Here is a 13,920-nt window from a genome sequence, read left to right on the forward strand (position 1 = left end):
TAATTGATTTGTTTACTTTGTAGAATGTATCGGATACATCGCTATAGGAGGAAACTTCCCCAGGGACATACATTACTACCAGTCATAATATGTTGAGGCTGCAAATATTTTTCCTTTTATTATTTCCTGGTGGTTTGCATTACTACTGACTATAAATATACATTGCAGGTTTCGGAACCACTGTCTAGCAATGGTGGTAGTAATGCCTACATAGGAAGGAATGGAATGTATTCTTCAGTGCTGGCTGCCTGCTAGTAATGCGCGTTTATATCACCAAAAACTGTTTGACATTGTTGAATATTATGTGGACAGCGCAATGAGAGTGGAGTTATATCGCACACCCATGTGTAGGTGTGTTTCGTTATAGACTCACTAGGTAGCATATTCTTATTGCAGTATGTTACCTGAACACTTTTAGTTTGTTCTTTCATTGTACAGAAAATAATTTTTCTTCCTGAATTGTATGGTTCTATTTCCTATCAACACCGCTGCTTTGTCCATCCAAATGAGTACATTTAAGAGCCACTGTGCATAGTGATGTCACATGTCCTGGAGCGTCGCTGGACAGGCAGGTGATGGTAGAAACTTGAATGGAGCCCCCCACTTCGTTATCAGGCACAGAGTGGCTTTCTGGAGCATTTACACTACCTCTGGCATAGTGCGAGATGTAACTGATCCCTACATTTTTCCTATCACTTAGTTTTTCCTTTCTTTCTTATTTTCTTCTGTACTTCCGAGACCTGTCCCAATTTCAACAATACATTGAAATGTTTTGCTTTACATTTGTAGTAATGCATTTTCCATATAAAGTTCAGCTTGAAAGTGCAAAAAGCGTCCATTTGAAAACCTATATTGAGGCCTGTTTTAAAACAAAAATAAGCGAGGAGACAAGGGCGTAGCTACCATAGGTGCAGGCAGTGCAGCTGCTATGGGGCCCAGAGCTGAGAGGGGCCCACCTACCCTGTCAAAGTTACATGTGTTACTGTATATACAGTACATTTTTCGCCATTGGGTGGTATGTAGGGGGTACTTTCAAACTTTTTCTTTGGGGCCTGCAATACTGTATATCTAGGTATGCCCCTGGACCTGCTCATTGTAGTGTGGTTTAAAATGAACTGGAGGGCATTTTAATGTTATATAATATGAACCGGGGCTCTGTAATGAGGCACAATATGAACGGGGAGCACTATATATAATAATGTGAATTGGGGTACTGTGCGGCATAATGTGTACTGCCAGCTCTGAAATGTGACATAAGGTGAACTTAATCACTACTACCATTCATAAAAGAAACTAGGGCACTACTGTGTGGCATAACATTAAATAAGGCTCTACTATGGTTCAGAAAATTAACTACAGTACTTTAGGACACAATTATAGGGCATAAAATTAACAACTGAGGCAGAGGTGTCTCTCTAGAAGCTTTGGGACGGGGCCCCTTCAAAATGTTGCTATGGGGCCCACAAAGTTCTGGCTACGCCCCTGCGAGGAGAGAAGGACTCTCAGGTGACTAATAAACCACAGGATGCCCAAAGGCACCTGGACAGGAGTCCACAGGCCAGACACAGCTATCCTAGTGCCACTCAGAGCTCTCTTTCTGTTTTATTCAAAGCGAATCAATCAAGTAGGTGAAGATGTTGCGTTCCTGCTGATGTATTACGCTTGCTTGAATGATCCACCGCACATAGGGGGTAATTCATATCTAATCGAATCGTAGATTTAGCACAAATACGATAACTTTCTCAGACATGCGGGGACACACCCAGCACAGAGCTAGTCCGCCCCGCAGGTCTGTCCACCCCCCCGCAATGGTGCAAAAGCTTCGCACAGCGGTGATGCTTTCGCACCCGCTGAGTAGCTCGCTGCCAGCGCAGCTCCTGTGTACTGGCAGGTGGCTATCTGACACGTCCCGGGTCGCAGCGGCTGCTTGTGTCGTACTTCTCTTCTGTGCATACGCCTGGTTGACACGCATAAACCAATAGCGAGAAACAGCCGAGATCCATCCGACTCCCAATTGCTTAAAGACTGCGCAGATAAGTGTATGTTTGCTACATCACATGCACTGTAAATCATGCTAGATGCGGCTGCATTCGGACCTGCATGTGACTTAGAACCAGGCCCTCTGTGCCTTTATAATTGTTTCCAGGGATCCAGAGGCATGGTGGGAAAAGAGCAGGTGGGTGGGGCATGAAATGGATGGATGGGTCCTGCAAGTGACAGTGTATAATGTAGGAAACCTGACAAAGAGTATGTAAGGTGCCCCTATCTTCAGACCAATCCTAGTTTGATTTGGAATTTGTCTGTCATGCGTCCGCCAGCCCCTGCCCTTTTTCTCTGCAGTGACCCTGGTATTGCTTTGTACTCCATATTCCATATGTTAGCCTCTGATAGGTCTTATATCCGTCTTATGGATGCTCAGTTTTGTTTACATAACTTTTGTGCAACTGTTAGTACTTTTGTCTTTTTGTCGTATCGTGTATTCCTCAAATTTTTTATTACATTTATCCCCCCCACCCCCAACGTCCTAATCTATTTCTGCTGCAATTAAGATGTATGTTCTGATTACTTTTGTATTCATGATTATATTTATTTTTTTGTTCTTTTTGTTATTGGAACATTTTAATAACATATTGGAGAGAAAAAAGAGCATGTAAAGCCTCTAATTTACACTAGTTTTATAACTAGTGTGGTTTAATAAGCTAAATAATATACATTTAATAAATGGAGGCTTTACACATCTGTCATAGGTTGCCATGTACAAATTGGAGGTGCTTCTCTCACTAAACGGGCAGACTCTGGAGTCTATTCATGAAGCAATGAAAACTGTGGAGAAATTAGCCAGTGGAGAAGAACCAATTAGTACTGAAGTAACATTTATAATTTGCATACTATAAAATCATACAGAGCTGCTGATTGGTTGCCATGGGCAACTTCTCCACTGTTTTCACTGCTTCATGAATAGACCCCTCTGTGTGTGGCTGACTGTTTTTCCTATAGATTGCTGATGTCACAGCAACTGATATGACTGCATTTTCAGCTTTTTAATCTGTATGTGATAATTTCAGGCCACTGACTAAAAAATGCAATTTAATTTGAGAAACATTTCACATTTTATCTACCGTAGTAAGCTGTAGTGGAATATCAGGGTAATACAAAAGGGTTTTATTTTCAAGGTTCATAACTTAAAATTTAGCGGGTCAATCCTATTCCCCGCGAACAGTAAACTCAGTGCCATGCCACGCTTATAGTACCACAACTCGCGGATTTGCACTCCTTACGGGGTATAGGAAGGATTGATCTGTAGGAGTTTAACGTGTGAAGAAGATTGCCAGGTACAGTATGAGGAACAACAGGGAGACTTGTTACATGTTGTTTAGCAGATTCTAGGCACTGGCAGGCTAATAATGAGGAAAAGCCCTATCCAGTAAACCATATGTATCAAGCTTGCAGGTAATACATCTAATACCACCAAAACTATAAATATCTTTCTTAGGGTTTAGAAGCAGAGAGTTGTGGGTTTTTGTTTTGTTAGGGAACATGCTGTAGGTCTCCCCTGAAAGAGGTTAATCGAATTGTACAATTGTGTATACTTCAGCTTGCATACATCACTGTTCCTGGCCGGAGCAGTGGGTGCTTCCATTTGCCAAAAAAAGTTAGAAGAAAAGTGTATTAACAAACATGGGGAAATCTGAGATGTAACTATGGAGACAAAGCAATGTTTTTATTGTAACTATATGCAATGAAATATACAATAAATAAAAGTCCAGGTTAAACTCTGAAAAGATTCCTGGACTTGTGTCTAAGTAATTGAGCAGTATAACATTCCTTGGCAACACACAAAGCAGTTTCTTTGAGAATTTTGCTTACAATTACACTTTTATATAGGCTACTGAAATAGTTAATATAGATCCTAGAACAGATAATTTCTAATTGGATCATCATAGATGCTGCCTATTCCTTTCCACTCCATGCAGATATGTCTGCAGTTTAAATTTTCATGATTCTTTGCTGCACCCGCGGCTCTTCTGTGAAACCATTTAAATGATTTGCTTCTTATTCTCTAAAGTAATTTTACGTCTGTAAAATAATTTAGTTACTAGGGGCAATGGCCAGACACTGGTAACCTGTGTTGCCTTTTGGAAGGACCATAAATTCCAGCATGCTTTGCCAGGCAACTTGACAGAGATGCACAGAAAGCATTACTGCATCCAAATTTAGTGGTCTTGGGGGTATATTTATTAAAGTGCAGGTGTTGATGTTGCCCATAGGAACCAATCAGATTCTATTTATCATTTATCTAGCACCTTCTAGAAGATATCTAGAATCTGTTTGCTATAGGCCCCTCTCAAATCCAAATCTCTCTGTCTCACTGCTATGTAGCATGGCTTTACCAAGGTACAAAGTTGCTGGTTCTTCTTTACTTTGCTCCAAAACACAGAATCAGCCCCATAGGGCGAACACACACAAATAGGGGTATCCAATTAGCTGTGGTAATTACCTGCCACTAATGGATTCGCCCCAGGCTACCCTATTGCACGTGAAAAGCCGGTGCGAGCCGCGGCTTATCAGGGATTTTGTTTCACTGCCTCAGGCAGGCGGAACCAAATTTCCGATACGTGGTGGCATTTTGGGGATGTGAACGCAAAAACACACAGGTTTCACTGAACCTGCATGTTTTTGCACGTACTAATAGGATTGCCGTAAAAAAAATCATGAAAAATGCTTTTTTAATTTTTTTGCAAGATAATCGGGTACTGCTTTAAGGGTCTGATACAGAGATGTACTTTAATGCATTCGCAGCTGGATCCCATACACAGCGGATGTACAGAAATATGCTAATGCTGAAGCCACCTGGAAACGGATTGAGACGCAATCCTCGCAAATATCAGCATCTGCTTACAAACACACAGCGGTGCTTGAATGACCACCGATAATCGTCTATCTGCGTAACCCTAAAGTTGCGCAGAATGGCCGTGGGAACTGAGCTGCTGGAGCATCCCTGATTCTCAATCACTTTGCAAAATAAATCCTCACTGCGAGCGACATTGCAAAGGTGCCATAGCTGTGGCGCATGCGCAGTTGCCCGATAATTGCTCGATTGTGTAAATATTGGCACATTGAAACTTGGCATAGTGATTTCCCCAGGCCTTTTTTCTACGTGTGAAATAAAATAAATGCCCTACTTTTAATTGCCTGTCCCTGTACAAAGGTTTAACTCTATCAACATAATATTGATATTGACTTAAAATAAATATAATTCCATATTCCGTGCCAAAGTTCCTGAACACAGCGTCATGACATTTAGTTTTGCTTTCCCATTGCCGAGCTGGAATTTGGCAGATGTTCAGTAAAGGCTAATTTAGGTCGCAGCAATTTCCAGCTGTTCTACAGATAACAGAGCACTTGATGTCCAGCGTGCTGGAAGCTCTGCACTGTAAGAATGACCACATTTAACGTCCGTTCCTAAAGGTTTAGCTACACTTGGAAATAAATCACCCCTACCCCATGCCTTCAAAACAAATTAACATGTCCCGTCTCTAAGTTTTTCCTGATGCTAGGTTTTTGGAAAGTTCAATGGGTTACCTATACTCATATGGCTAAAATTAACATTTATTTATATAGCGCCAGTATACTCCGTTGTTCCTTACAGGATTAGAAGTCTCTGTGTCTGACACTGCACTGAAGCATTTGCCATGTATCAGTGGCCAAGTCTAATGTTTGCACTTCTTCTGTCTTTGATAATGAATTAGCTCATAATACATACTGTACATGTTCTTATGTATTAAATCCTGAAACTAAGATGTGTATTTGATGAGTGGTGATGTCATCATTTCAGTGTTCATTAGGAAACTTGTATATTATAAGGTACAATGCACGCCTTACTGCAATTTATTATGGATATTAGAGGTCACCTGAGATGTAGCCTTATGACAATTATATAACATAAAGTTCTAAGAGAGGAATGTACTAATTTGAATATGCAGCTAAAAAGTTTTGACTGCATTTCCCATATGTACCGTACTAAGCTCCAGAGCTTGGACCCGTTAGGCAACTTTATCTGTAGATGGTGTTGCCTAATGGAAGCCTATGGGCTTCTTCTTTTCACATTCTTCCTGAGAGGGATCCCTCCCAGTGTCCACTGCAAAATGCATCATCTGGCTCTTGTTCAGAAGGACTCCCGGGTCATAAACCCAGAAGTACACGCTGCTGTGTGCTGGACTGCAGTGTGGCCAGGAAAGTGCTTGAAATACTATTTTTCTGCTGCGGGGTACACTGGGCTCCACAAGTCTGGACAATGGGGTGTAGAGTAGGATCTTGATCCGAGGCACCAACAGGCTCAAAGCTTTCACCTTCTTCCCAAGATGCATAGCGCCGCCTCCTATATCACCCCGCCTCCCAGCACAGGAGCTCAGTTTGTCAGTTGGTGCTGCAGTAAGCAGGCATTTAACAGAGGGGCTGCTCCAGGCAGCCCTAAGAAAAGCTTTTTATGAGGTAAAAAGTGAAGACTTCAAGGGCAGCAGCGGTGGTAAATGTCTTGTGACATTCACTGCTGCAACTCCAGCTCTCCCCAGCGGCGCTGTACACTCCCGAGCCCTGGTTGCCGGGTACCTACAGCGGAGGCTCCGTTTTTTTTCATGTTAGACACACACGGCTGGGGCTCTCCAGGATCGCGTGGCCGCGCTTCGGGAGGTGGTAAGTGGGTCCCGCTCGCGGGACCCGGTCTTTATCGCGATCCGGCGCGGTCAGTGGAAGGTGTGCCACGCGCGCTGGCGGTGTATACTGTGGATACAGGCAATCCCACTAGATCACCAGGGCATGGGCGCAGGTCAGGTTTTCTCTTAAAACCGATTTTAATATCGCCCACAGTACCCGGTGGTTTTGCCAGCAAGGGGGATAAGGCTTAGACCTGAAGCCCCTCCCCCAGCCCCAGGGCGCCATTTCCAGCAAGTGTTCCCGCCCTGGAGCTGCATCTCTGTCTTTTCCTCACTCCCTGTCAGTGTCTGCGGCGCCATTACTCCTCAGCTCACTGTTCCTGGGACTGCTTGGGCAAATCCTCCTATGTAAAGCCGCCTGGTTGTCAGCGCTGTGCCTTTACATGACACTTAAGTATTCTATCTGCCTTTTTAGTCAGTGTTAGTAAGAAAGAGTGCATTTAGTCAGGGGTTTATAGTACAATTACCCTGTGATATACATCCAGTTTCATACTGTGTAGTGTTATATCTATTGACTATATAACTGTGTAAGCTAGTCCAGTGCAGTATTATTGTCTGTAATAACCTCTGCATTGTACAAACTGTGACTATTTGTGTGTGCATTGATAGCTGAGTGGTGTCCATTTCGTGTCTTTCACTCAACTTGCTATCCCTATATTCTATAACCTGAGGGGGCTTGGTGCGTCAGGTGTTATTTAATATAGGCTTTTCACAAAGATATACTGTCTTACGTATTTTTCTCTGTGATTTAGTCACCATATCTCTCCTTTATCTCTGCTGGTGCTGACTACACTGCACTGGGTTTAGGGATATAGTGCTGCTAATAATTGTACTGTGTTACCTCATACTGCAAGTTATATCATGTCTGCTTCTGAGGGTAACGGTTCTGGGGCGGAACACACTGCTGGTGTTGCTGAAGCCACAGGCACATATGGGGAGAATATAGCAGCTGTGGGCTCTGGTTCTTGGGGCTCCTTGCCACCCAGTGGGACTGTGGCAACGGAGGCACATACTAACCCTCCGTGGGCCACTTTTTCCACGCTTCTGCATACGCTAGTTCATAAACTAACACCCCCTATGGGACCCCCAATGCCGGTACCACCGTATGTGGTCCCTGCAGCTAACCCGCCGTGGGCGGACGATTTATCTGCTCAATTAAAGAAGTTGAACCAGTCCCTGACTACTAAAAAGTCTGACCAACGCTCGCCTAAATCCAAGAGGTCCTCTAAGCGAGCGCTCGTCTCCTCACAATCCACTGCTGTCACTGACATCTCGTCTGATGAAGACAGCACATACACTGACCCCACAGGTTCTGACTCAGATACGGCTGATGGGGAGGGTAGTTCACATGTGGATGTTCCTGATCTTTTGGAGGCTATTAAGTTAATTCTGCAGATTACGGATGATCCCGAGCCATCCGTTCCTCCTAAGAAACCAGATAGGTTCAAGCGTCAGAAGGTGATTAAACAAGTTTTACCTCACTCTGACCACCTAGTGGATATACGTCAGGAACCCTGGCAAAGCCCGGGTACGAAGTTTGTACCTCAAAAGAAGATGCTGGGTCGCTATCCCCTCGCGCCAGAGCTGTCTAAGAATTGGGAAACGCCTCCTCCAGTAGACTCACATGTGGCTAGGATGGTGGTTTCCTCAGCTCTACCTGTCACTACCGTCACGTCTCTAAAAGAGCCTACAGACAAACGTGTCGAGGGTTGTCTAAAAGCGATTTACACCCTCACGGGTGCTGCACAAAGGCCCACTATTGCAGCTACATGGGCGGCAGAGCCTATTGAAGCATGGGCCTTGGAGTTAGAAGCTGAAATCTCCTCTGACCATGCTAGACAATGCTTGTCATATATTGTCACAGCTTGCTATATTAAAGAGGCGGCTTCTGATGCCGGTATCCTAGCAGCCAAGGCCTCTACTACGTCAGTCCTGGCTCGCAGGATGTTGTGGCTGAGATCCTGGTCTGTGGATCTGGACTCTAGAAAAACCCTGGAGGTACTCCCTTTCAAGGGGGATATTCTGTTTGGGGAGGACTTAAATAAGATAGTGGCTGACTTGGCTACTGCCAAAACTGCCTGTCTGCCTAATACAGCTCCGTCTGTGTCGAAGGCCAAAGGCACGTCCTCTCGCCCCTTTCGTCCTTCAGGTAAAGCAAAAGGTCAGGCGTACTATAAGCAGGCCCGCACTTCCAAATCTGGTAAGCCGAAGCCCAAAAGTGCCTGGGCTGCCTGTCAGCCAGCAGCCAAGACCGATAAGCCTGCCGCATGACGGGGCGGGCCTCCCCCTGGGGGATCCCAGGGTGGGGGGCCGGCGTCTAGGGTATACCCAGGAATGGTTGAAGACCACTTCAGATGCCTGGGTACGGGAAGTCGTCACTCGAGGTTACGCCATAGCCTTCAAAAACCGACCCCCTCATCGATTTTGCCAGACAGACATCCCGTCGGACCAGACAAAGGCAAACACTCTGCATTCGGTGGTACAGACCCTCCTGGATACAGGAGTTGTAGTACAGGTGCCTCTTGCTCAGAGGGGCCGGGGGTACTATTCTCCGTTGTTTCTAGTCCTGAAATCGAATGGGTCCTCCCGGCCCATTCTCAACCTCAAGGCACTGAACAAGTTTGTGAAGGTTTCCAAGTTCCGTATGGAAACCCTTCGCTCTACAGTTCTGGCCTTGGAACCTGGGGACTACATGGTCTCCCTGGACATACAGGATGCTTACCTGCATATTCCTATAGCAGTGTCACATCAACAATACCTGAGGTTTGCTATTGGCAACCTCCATTACCAGTTTCGGGCGTTACCTTTGGTTTAACAACGGCTCCGCGAGTCTTCACCAAAGTTATGGCGGTGATGACGGTGGTACTCCGCCGTCAAGGGGTCAGGATACTGCCGTATCTGGACGACTTGTTAATCCTGGCAAATTCCCCAGATCTTCTCCTGCGTCATCTGGATATTACGATCCGGTTTCTACAAGCCCACGGGTGGCTCATCATCTGGAAGAAATCCTCCCTGGTCCCTGCTCAGAGCAGGGTGCATCTGGGAGCGCTGTTGGACACTCACAACCAGAGGTTGTTCTTGTCTCAGGATAAAGTCCTGAAACTTCAGGACAGGATTCGTTGCTTCCTTTCTCGTCCGCAAGTGTCTATACATTCGGCAATGCAGGTGCTAGGCCTCATGGTATCAGCATTCGACATGGTGGAGTATGCTCAATTCCATTCTCGCCCCCTCCAGAAGCTGATTCTAGCCAAGTGGGACGGCCTGCCTTACCGGATCAGGTCTCAAATGATCTGTGACTCCGGAGGTCCGTCTGTCGCTGCTCTGGTGGCTCCAGGACCGACAATTGTGCAGAGGCCGTCCCTTCTGGATATCCAACTGGGTCCTGTTGACGACAGATGCCAGTCTAAGAGGTTGGGGCGCGGTGCTGGAGCAGCACTCCTTGCAGGGTCGGAGGACCAAGGAGGAATCTCTCCTCTCGATCAACATTCTGGAATTGCGGGCGGTCTTCAATGCGTTGAACCTAGCCCAGCATTTGATTCAGAACCATCCTGTTCAAGTACAGTCGGACAACGCCACCACAGTGGCTTACATAAATCATCAAGGCGGCACTCAAAGCCGTTTGGCAATGAAGGAAGCCTCACGGATTCTACGTTGGGCAGAACGCCATTTACCGGCAATATTCATTCCGGGAGTCCTGAATTGGGAAGCGGACTTTCTCAGTCGTCAGGACGTGCATGCCGGCGAGTAGGGCCTCCATCCAGAAGTGTTTCAACTCCTCGTGGAAAGGTGGGGTCTTCCAGATGTGGATCTGATGGCATCTCGACACAATCACAAGGTTCCGGTCTTCGGAGCAAGGACAAGGGACCCTCAAGCAGCATTCGTGGATGCGCTGGCAGTGCCGTGGAGGTTTCGGCTGCCGTACGTGTTCCCTTCGGTGTCACTCCTGCCCAGGGTAATTCGGAAGTTCAAGCAAGAAAAAGGAAATCTGCTTCTCATAGCACCGGCGTGGCGCAGACGGCACTGGTTCTCAGACCTGCAAGGCCTATCGTCAGAGCGTCCACTTCTACTTCCATAATGCCCAGACCTCGTTCAGGGCCCCTGTGTCTACCAGGACCTAGCTGTCTTTGACGGCGTGGCTCTTGAAGGTTCCCATCTTAAGAGCTAAGGGTTTTTCTGAAGAGGTCATTAAAACTATGTTGCGGGCCCGGAAACCGGCCTCTGCTTGGATTTACCATCGGGTCTGGCATTCCTACTTTGTTTGGTGCGCATCTAACCATTATGACGCTTCCAAGTTTAGTACAGCCAAACTTTTGGCTTTTCTACAGCAGGGCCTAGATTTAGGCCTGCGTCTGGCCTCCTTCAAGGTTCATATTTCTGCCTTGTCGGTGTGGTTTCAGAGAAAAATTGCGACTTTACCTGATCATACTTTCACTCAGGGTGTGTTGCGTATCCAACCTGTGGCTCCTTGGGACTTGTCGGTGGTTTTGGAGGCGTTACAAGAGTCTCCATTTGAACCTCTTGGTTCAGCTGACCTTAAGTGGCTTTCCCTTAAGGTGGTGTTTCTGTTGGTCATTGCCTCTGCTAGAAGAGTGTCGGATTTCGGTGCCTTGTCTTGTAGTTCCCCATATCTGATTTTTCACCGTGACCGGGTGGTTCTTAGGACTCGTCCCGGATATTTGCCTAAGGTGGTTTCTTCGTTCCACCTTAATCAGGAGATTGTGGTTCCAGCTTTTGTCTCTCCTGATTTGTCTCCCAAAGAGCGGTCTTTGGATGTGGTACGGGCTCTCCGTATCTATGTGAAGAGAACTGCTTCTAATCGAAAGTCTGATTCTCTCTTTGTTTTGTTTGGATTTCACAAACGTGGCTGGCCTGCTCACAAGCAGACCCTGGCCAGGTGGATCAGAATGGTGATTGCGCATGCTTATGTGAAGGCTGGTCTGTCAGCTCCTGTTCACATTGCGGCCCATTCTACTCGGTCTGTTGGACCTTCTTGGGCGGCCCAACGTGGTGCGAACCTTGATCAATTGTGCAAGGTGGCTACGTGGTCCTCCGGGAACACGTTCATAAGGTTCTATGCCTTCGATACTGCCGCTTCCCAGGATGCTTCCTTTGGACGCCGGGTTCTTGTGCCCGCTACAGTGCGTCCCCTCCCATAAGGAACTGCTTTAGGACATCCCCATTGTCCAGACTTGTGGAGCCCAGTGTACCCCACAGCAGAAAACAAGTTTTATGGTAAGAACTTACCCTTGTTAAAACTCTTTCTGCGAGGTACACTGGGCTCCACAAGGCGTCCACCCTGACGCACTTAGCTTCTTTGGGTTGATATGGCATTAGCCGCTGACACTTCTCTTGTCGTCAGAGTGTGGTGTATGTGGCTACTAACCGTTGTCGTCTCTTTTCCTGCTACTGCATTGGGCTGGTTAACTAAACTGAGCTCCTGTGTTGGGAGCCGGGGTGATATAGGAGGCGGCGCTAAGCATCTTGGGAAGAAGGTAAAAAGCTTTGAGCCTGTTGGTGCCTCGGATCAAGATCCTACTCTACACCCCATTGTCCAGACTTGTGGAGCCCAGTGTACCTCGCAGAAAGAGTTTTAACAAGGCTAAGTTCTTACCATAAAACTCGTTTTCTCTATCGTCCTAAGTGGATGCTGGGGTTCCTGAAAGGACCATGGGGAATAGCGGCTCCGCAGGAGACAGGGCACAAAAGTAAAGCTTTTATAGGTCAGGTGGTGTGTACTGGCTCCTCCCCCTATGACCCTCCTCCAGACTCCAGTTAGATTTTTGTGCCCGGCCGAGAAGGGTGCAATTCTAGGTGGCTCTCATAAAGAGCTGCTTAGAGAGTTTAGCTTAGGTTTTTTATTTTACAGTGATTCCTGCTGGCAACAGGATCACTGCAACGAGGGACAGAGGGGAGAAGAAGTGAACTCACCTGCGTGCAGGATGGATTGGCTTCTTGGCTACTGGACATGAAGCTCCAGAGGGACGATCACAGGTACAGCCTGGATGGTCACCGGAGCCACGCCGCCGGCCCCCTCACAGATGCTGAAGCAAGAAGAGGTCCAGAATCGGCGGCTGAAGACTCCTGCAGTCTTCTTAAGGTAGCGCACAGCACTGCAGCTGTGCGCCATTTTCCTCTCAGCACACTTCACACGGCAGTCACTGAGGGTGCAGGGCGCTGGGGGGGGGGCGCCCTGGGAGGCAAATGAAAACCTTTAAAAAGGCTAAAAATACCTCACATATAGCCCCAGAGGCTATATGGAGATATTTACCCCTGCCTAAATGTACTAAATAGCGGGAGACGAGCCCGCCGAAAAAGGGGCGGGGCCTATCTCCTCAGCACACGGCGCCATTTTCTGTCACAGCTCCGCTGGTCAGGAAGGCTCCCAGGTCTCTCCCCTGCACTGCACTACAGAAACAGGGTATAACAGAGAGGGGGGGCAGAATAAATGGCAATATATTAATATAAAAGCAGCTATAAGGGAGCACTTAATCATAAGGCTATCCCTGTCATATATAGCGCTTTTTGGTGTGTGCTGGCAGACTCTCCCTCTGTCTCCCCAAAGGGCTAGTGGGTCCTGTCTTCGTATAGAGCATTCCCTGTGTGTCTGCTGTGTGTCGGTACGTGTGTGTCGACATGTATGAGGACGTTATTGGTGTGGAGGCGGAGCAATTGCCAAATATGAGGATGTCACCTCCTAGGGGGTCGACACCAGAATGGATGCCTTTATTTGTGGAATTACGGGATAGCGTCAACTCGCTTAAGCAGTCGTTTGCCGACATGAGGCGGCCGGACACTCAATTAGTGTCTGTCCAGGCGCCTCAAACACCGTCAGGGGCTGTAAAACGTCCCTTGCCTCAGTCGGTCGACACAGACCCAGACACAGGCACTGATTCCGGTGGTGAAGGTGACGAATCAACCGTATTTTCCAGTAGGGCCACACGTTATATAATTTTGGCAATAAAGGAGATGTTACATTTAGCTGATACTACAGGTACCACTAAACAGGGTATTATGTGGGGTGTGAAAAAACTACCAGTAGTTTTTACCGAATCAGAAGAATTAAATGACGTGTGTGATGAAGCGTGGGGTGCCCCGATAAAAAACTGCTAATTTCAAAGAAGTTATTGGCTTTATACCCTTTCCCGCCAGAGGTTAGGGAGCGCTGGGAAACACCTCCTAGGGTGGACAAAGCGCTAACACTCTTATC

The 13,920-nt window shown here is 46.9% G+C and overlaps 1 long non-coding RNA gene across 1 annotated transcript in view; it reads left to right on the forward strand.

Moving 5' to 3' along the window:
* The window catches only part of LOC134944799 (uncharacterized), a 283,767-nt gene that overhangs the window by 108,246 nt on the left and 161,601 nt on the right, over window positions 1-13,920 (forward strand). The window lies entirely within an intron of this gene.

This window comes from Pseudophryne corroboree, chromosome 7 (genome assembly GCF_028390025.1).
Source record: "Pseudophryne corroboree isolate aPseCor3 chromosome 7, aPseCor3.hap2, whole genome shotgun sequence".
NCBI classification, from domain to species: domain Eukaryota; kingdom Metazoa; phylum Chordata; class Amphibia; order Anura; family Myobatrachidae; genus Pseudophryne; species Pseudophryne corroboree.